This window comes from Callorhinus ursinus, unplaced genomic scaffold (genome assembly GCF_003265705.2).
Source record: "Callorhinus ursinus isolate GAN/ISIS: 27379988/994484 unplaced genomic scaffold, GSC_fseal_2.0 scaffold16, whole genome shotgun sequence".
Classification (NCBI taxonomy): Eukaryota; Metazoa; Chordata; class Mammalia; order Carnivora; family Otariidae; genus Callorhinus; species Callorhinus ursinus.
In genome coordinates, this window is record NW_027397078.1 from 35,666,200 (window position 1) to 35,673,815 (window position 7,616).

Sequence of the window (7,616 nt, forward strand, 5' to 3'; positions counted from 1 at the left end):
TTCTCCCTCTCCCACTCCCCCTGCTTGTGTTCCCTCTCTCGCTGTCTCTCTCTCTCTCTCTCTCTGTCAATTAAATAAATACATAAAATCTTAAGAAAAAAAAAGAGTGGCTCCTACCTCCTTGGGTTGTTTTAGGAATAAATCTACTCAGTGTACATGTGTTTGTGTAGTGCCTGGCATATTATAAGTGTTGGGTATATGCTTGTCATTAATATTGGCATTTCTTGGTCATTTCTCCTTGACCTCATTCATTCATTGAACACACACACACACACACACACACACACACACACACACATATATATATATATTTTTTTTGAGTAATCTCTATTCCCAACGTGGGGGCTTGAACTCACAACCCTGAGATCAAGAGTCACATGCTCTACCCACTGAGTCAGCCAGGCACCCTGTGCAACAAATATTTATTGAACCTCCCGTGTACTGGATGCTAGACACACAAAGTAGAATACAGAAACCACCCCTGGTCTTAAACAAGACACATTTCAGGAGGGGCACAGCAGCAGGCAAGTAAGTGCAAGCATCATGCATCTCCCTAGGAGGAGGGAGAGTGTCAGAAAAAGCTCAAGAGAGGAAATCTCTCTTGTTAAATAATCAGCTGAAGCATATTAAAAATCTTTAAGAATTTGAGCAAAAATCCACTGGAATCAGGTAGCACCAAACTGGAAGTGCTGAGTACTTCAGTATCAGGAGCCCAGAGAGAGATTTTTATAGAGAAAAAGTAGAAATAAAGAAGTTCTTGATTGGCAGTTGCGTAAAAACTAGTTTGGCTGTTTGTGACTGGTTATCCTTAGTGTTTTATTTCATAACCTTGAGGAATTTACAGGCTTAGGTTTTAGGCTGCCAAAGCATTAGAGCTACGTCAGTCTCACAGCCTCCTTGTCGAATTAACTTAACAATTCGCCCCTTTTGGTCATCTTATACGTGAGAGAATGACCAACACTTTGGTATTTGTGCCACACTCAGTCACCATCAGAGTTAAGTTGCTCTTGTCTCATTGTGAAGCTCATAGGTTATGATGTCAGATCCGTGGAAGAAATGTTTTTGCTGTTCATCTTGTTTCTGTTTCTCCAAGTCTCTGCGGTGAGACCATCTGAGGTGCTGCTGATGGCTGTGAACATGCACTTAAGACCTTTAAGAGAAAATAGCATACCAGAGGACTAAAATGATGACTTAGTATAAGGATAATACCAAGAGACAGAAGTATACTCCTCAGCCAGGGTCCCCATGAGCCAAACCAGTTGGTATCAAATGCATTTGCTGCGAGACCAGACGTGTTGGTCCAGGTACTGCAGGAGGTGTCTGCTATGGCACAGGCTCCTCCTTGTTCAGCCAGTAAGTAATCTGAAGCAGTTCTATGATCTGAGACCATCTTAGCAAGAACGTCTAGAGACTTTGCTGTGTGGCTATGGCCTTAGCAGTAGATTCAGCAATAGTTGCCCGAGTGAAGGAGCATTATTTTCCTGTGCGTTACCAGCGAGAAGAGGCAAGTAGCAGAAAGGCAAAAGGAATAAAGGTTCGGATTGGAGATGAAGATCTTGATCCGTGATCTTGGGGGAGCTGTCCACCTCAAGATGCCATCTGCTTCTGAGGAGGAACCTCCCTAGTCAAATTGAATTTTAGATCTCCAGCTGGTGTGCAGTTCCAAGAGTCTGGAGGAGCCCTTTTAAACTGGGAGAAGTGGCCCCAAGTTCAGGTACCTGAAGTTGGACTGTGGTCTTGGCAGGCAGTGAGAAGGACCGGGTATGGTTTCTTCCAGGGGCGTTCAAGGGCAGCCTTTGTTCTTAGTGACTCCAAGTCAGAAGGGTGGGAGAAGATTGGAACCGTTGGCCTGGAGAGTTGTAGCCAGACATTTGAGGAAACTGGGAGAATTCAGGATCCAGTTCAGGTTATAGATACACAGTAGTTTCCTTTCTTTCTTTGTTTTTTTTTTTGTATCGACTTTTTGTTTACATTGTAGTTCGTTAACATATAGTGTAATATTGGTTTCAGGAGTATACAGTAGTTTCTTTTCACCCTTATTATTTCTAAGTAGGTTTTTTGGAAGTTTTATTTATTCAAGGAATCTTTACACCCTGTGTGGGGCTTGAACTCACAACCCCCAAGATCAAGAGTCACATGCTTCTCTGACTGAGCCAGCCAGGTGCCCCTCCAAAGTAGTTTTAATTATATATGTTGATTAGAATTCTTAACCCTTAGAATCCTTTGGTCCTAGTGAAAACTAAGAAGTAAGCAATGTGGACTGTCGGTTACACTAGCGTTCTGTGGATTGGGAAATTTATAAATACATTTCACATTTTCTAGAAGTATATTCTTCATAGTAAAATTTTCAGTGTGGCACAAAAGATGTTTATGAATAGATCCAAATATCTTTAGTTCCTCTGTAAAAGAAAGCCAAAAGTGAATAAACCTGTGTTCAGTAATTAATGTTTTAGTATTTTATCATATTTGGAATGATTGAGATATTCAATGAATAGCCATCATTTAACTTATCTCAGTATAACTAGGGTTTCAAGTTCTCAAAAAAATTTGGGAAACTGTATTTAAGTAGACATACCATATAGAATATTTATTATTGAAAATATATGAACTTTGGGCGCCTGGGTGGCTCAGTCATTAAGCGTCTGCCTTCAGCTCAGGTCATGATCCCAGGGTCCTGGGATCAAGTCCCTCATCGGGCTCCCCGCTCAGCGGGAAGCCTGCTTCTCCCTCTCCCACACCCCTGCTTGCGTTCCCTCTCTCGCTCTCTCTCTCTGTTGAAAAATAAAATCTTAAAAAAAAAGAAAAAATATGAACTTTTACCGACACTTATTTAATTTACTTGTTCTTAACATTTATGTTTAGATTACTCATGAAAATTTCATGAGACATTAAACAGCTAACCGTTCTTGCTGATATATCCTGTAACAGAGATAACATATGTTAGCTTATTTGACTTTTAGCAAACCTAGGTAGAATTCAAGTATTTTGTTTAATGCCGGTAATTCTTTTTTTAAAAAATATTTTATTTATTTATTTGACAGAGAGAGACACAGCGAGAGAGGGAACACAAGCAGGGGGAGTGGGAGAGGGAGAAGCAGGCTTCCCGCCGAGAGCAGGGAGCCCGATGCGAGAACCCTGGGAACATGACCTGAGCCGAAGGCAGACGCTTAATGACTGAGCCACCCAGGTGCCCCTAATGCGGGTAATTCTAAAGACATGCTTGTTTTAATTAAACCAACACACTCAAACTAGCTTTTATTTACTGAAGATTATCCTACATCATGATGTGAACTTGAAAAACATTTGGGTTAGTTTCTATATTTCTTTTTTTTTTAAGATTTTATTTATTTGAGAGAGAGAATGAGATAGAGAGAGCATGAGAGGGGGGAGGGTCAGAGGGAGAAGCAGACTCCCTGCCGAGCAGGGAGCCCGATGCGGGACTGGATCCCGGGACGCCAGGATCATGACCTGAGCCGAAGGCAGTTGCCCAACCAACTGAGCCACCCAGGTGCCCAGTTTCTATATTTCTGAGAGTATGTTTGACTTACATAAATACTTGTCTTTAAGCCTATTAAATAGAACTTTTTACAAATTAATTTTGGGAATATCATCTGGAGGTAGGAATTTATCACACATCTATAACAGACGCAAATACAAGACACAGAGATCTTATAGCTTTCCATTTTAAAATTTTAGCCATGAGATGGGTATGATAATGCAAAACTCATTAGTTTAAAAAAGAATGGTTGTATCTAAATGGTGTTTCTGGCAGACAGAATAAGTTAAGGTTACCTGCTCAGATGGCTCAAGCTTTTACTAATAATACTTGTGGAAAAAACTTCTAAGATTTTTCATTCACCTAGTTTCCAAATAGCTTCTTTTTGTTTTTCTGGTAAGAATTATCTCCCTGAAGTTTGCACTTCAAGAGATGGCTCTGGGTTCCTAGAGAAAACCGGATAGAACATTTGCATCTCAAAGCCACAGAGAAAGGTTGTTTCTCCAAGAAGAGCTTTTGTTTCCTAAATCCAGACCTTTTACAATATCTGTAAGCCTTTGAGATGACTAGGGGAGAGTTTGGAATTGGTGAAAAGGTTAGGTGGGCTCTGAATTGTTTCTAGAGCTGCGTTTCTGTTCTTTTTTTTTTTTTTTTTTTTTTTAAATTTTTTTTTTTTTAAAGATTTATTTATTTATTTATTTGAGAGAGAGAGAATGAGAGATAGAGAGCATGAGAGGGAAGAGGGTCAGAGGGAGAAGCAGACTCCCTGCTGAGCAGGGAGCCCGATGTGGGACTCGATCCCGGGACTCCAGGATCATGACCTGAGCCGAAGGCAGTCGCTTAACCAACTGAGCCACCCAGGCGCCCTGCGTTTCTGTTCTTGAGAAGACTTGAATTGTAAGATAAGTATAGTTGCTTTTAATTCCTCAAAGTATTGGGTTGCAATCTGAATGGTTTCTAGCCACTGACCCAGCCATCCAACTACATTATCCTCCATTTGCTTCTTTTTTATCAGGGAGAAGATCTGCAACTAAAATGGTTATCAAAAGATTTATCTGTTCTAGATTTAGAGCTGGGTTTCTTTATCTTAATTTTTTTAAATTTAAATTCAAGTTAGTGAACATACAGTGTAGTATTGGTTTCTAGAGTAGAATTCAATGATTCATCACTTACATACAACACCCAGTGCTCATCGCAACCAGTCCCTTCCTTAATGCTCATCACCCACTTAGCGCATGCCCCCATCCTCCTCCCCTCCAGCAATCCTCAGTTTGTTCTCTATAGTTAAGAGTCACTTATGGTCTGCCTCCTAGAGCTGGGTTTCTTTAGAACATTTTTATTTTAAAGATTTATTTTAGAGAGAGAATGAAATTGCGACGGGGGGGTCGCAAAGGGAGAGGGAGGAAGACTCTCAAGCAGACTCTGCCCTGAGCACGGAGCCCATCCAGGGGCTCGATCTCATGACCTTGAGAACAGGACCTGAGCCGAAACAAGAGTTGGATGCTTAACCAACTGTGCCACCCAGGTGCCCTGTTTTTAGAACATTTTAGTAAATCCTTCCACAGTGGCTTCAAGAATGCGTTTCTTTCCCTCTGGGTACATAGTTTCATTTTAGCTTAGGGGAGAAGTCCTAAAAAAAAAAAAAGCAGGTTCTGAATATCAGCTTCCGATTTGGCCAATTTATGACCGTAGTGCTACTTAAAAAAATCCTTTTGAGTATCTTGTCAGGTTTCAGCTGAGACAAACAGTAAATATTCCTGGTAGTATTGAACAACCCCATGGAGCGAAGAAGCGTTCTGAAAGAGGTGCAAAAGATACTACCTTCCCAAGATCCAGAGCCACTCCCAAAGATAACCAATAGAAAGACTTGGACAGGGCACCTGGGTGGCTCAGTTGGTTGCACGACTGCCTTCGGCTCAGGTCATGATCCTGGAGTCCCGGGATCGAGTCCCGCATTGGCCTCCCTGCTCGGCGGGGAGTCTGCTTCTCCCTCTGACCCTCTTCCCTCTCGTGCTCTCTATCTCTCATTCTCTCTCTCTCTCAAATAAATAAAATCTTTAAAAAAAAAAAAAAAAGAAAGACTTGGACAATTTCCTTCAGAGCTGGTATTACTGAGGGAATTTTTCCTCCTCTACAGTTTCTGGTGGCCAGGACAAGACCTGCTGGGACTCCCAACCCTCACCCCGCTCACTCTGGAGCATGCAGAAGGCGTCCTGGAAAAACTGGCAGAGGCCAGCAAAGGGTAACAATTCTTACCAAACACTACCACGTCCCACAGTTGGGAGGACCCTCGCCGCAAATGGAATGCAATCCACATTTCTGCCCAGGCTTATCTAGCCACGAATGGGGCGCAACACACATTTCTGTTCAGCTATCTTTTTGGGGCCCCCAGTCTGACGGTTTCCAAGCCAAGTTCTCAGGATGCAAAATGAGACAAAAAAGAAGGCTCTCGCTGTCCTTCGGAGAGAAGGGACGGTTAACCAGTTTTTTTCTGCCAATCCGAATTTGGAAAGGAAGGGAAAATGTGAAATTTACCTTCTCTCCACCAGGCAACAGACAGAGGTCTGGGAGAGCTGACTTTGGTAAGAATTGTTACCCTTGGCTGGCCTCTGCCAGGTTTCCCAGGATGCCTTCCTTCTGTATGCTCCAGAGTGAGCGGGAGTGTCCCAGCTCTTATCCTGGCCACCAGAGACTGTAGAGGCGGAAAAATAACTTTCTCTCTACCCTTTGTAGTCAGTGTCTGGCTGAGACCCCTTTTTCTCTAGGGCACCTAGTAAATTGATAAGGTTATCTAAGATGGTTAAAAGTTCTTCACCGTGGCCACCGAAAATTATCTTTAATACTTGTTCAGCCTTAAGACAAAATTTTATTCACCTGAGGCCTCACACTGGACCCGGTCTGGTTTCTAAGTCGGACCCAGGCCATCCGCGGACCAGTTTCTAAGACGGAACCAGGCGGTCCCGGAACCGGTCTGGTTTTTAAGTCGGACACAGCCCCAACTCCGCCGCTTTCGGGACGCTCCCCAGAAAAAGAAATGCTCAAGTGACGTGAGAAAGCTCGTAACGCAGAGAGTTGCAGAGAAAGCTCCGGAGCGAGAAGCCAGGATCTGAGAGGGACTTGTCCGCCATCCCCACACACAGTGAGAAAGCAGCGAGCTCAAGGGGCTCAGCAGGTACTTGTGCTTGTTGCTCCGTGTTCCTGGGGGGCTGTTGGGGTCTCCCTCGGTTCCCTGTTCTGAGATGAGAACTGTTAAAAGATAAGCTGGGGCATATTAAAAACTTTTAAGTGTTTCTTTGAGTGGAAATCACTGTGAACCCGGCCGTACCGAACCGGAAGTGGTTAAGTGGGCTCCGCCTACAGGAGCTCAGGCGAGAGATTTTATAGAGAAAAGGCAGAAGCTACGTAAGGAAATGATTGGCTATCGCTTCAAGCCTCGTTGGCTCTTTGTGATTGGATATTGTTAGTGTTTTGATTTCATAACCTTGAAGCATTTACAGGCTGATTTTGGTTTGCTTATGTAGGTCATCATGACAGTATAACCACCTCTGTCTAATGGTTTTTATATTTAACACCCTGAAGCTGAAGTTTATAAGGTATTTTCTTCATTTTCCAGTTTTTGCAGGGGTTAGGGAATTAAGATAGCCATCAAATCTGTTACAGCAAATCTTTTAAATTTGTCATTATAGGTCACCTACTAGGTGACCGGCCTGCAGAGACCCCCTTAGCTATAGCAAGGTGTGTGTCTACGTGGCAGATGTAGTTGCTCACCCACGGCCTTCGCTGTTGCCTGCCCCATGGCTGCTGGCAGAGCCCCAAAGCCCATGCAGGGGTGCAACTTGATTAGGCTAATGCAGTAGGGCTAGCTTCTAAGTATACTCTTGGAACAGCTGGGGAACTTTTAAAACTTACTGTTGCTTAGAATTGGAATTCTGTCTTCGAAGCTCCGAGGCGATTCCAGTGTGCCGGTAGCACTGGGAACCTTTCCTCTTGCAGTGATTGGTTTCAGCATGGCCATGTGATACACTCCTGGCCAATGAGAGAAGTTTTCATAGTGAGGGAAAGTTGGGAGGGGAGCACTTCTTTTTTTTTTTTTTTTAAAGATTTTATTTATTTATTTGAG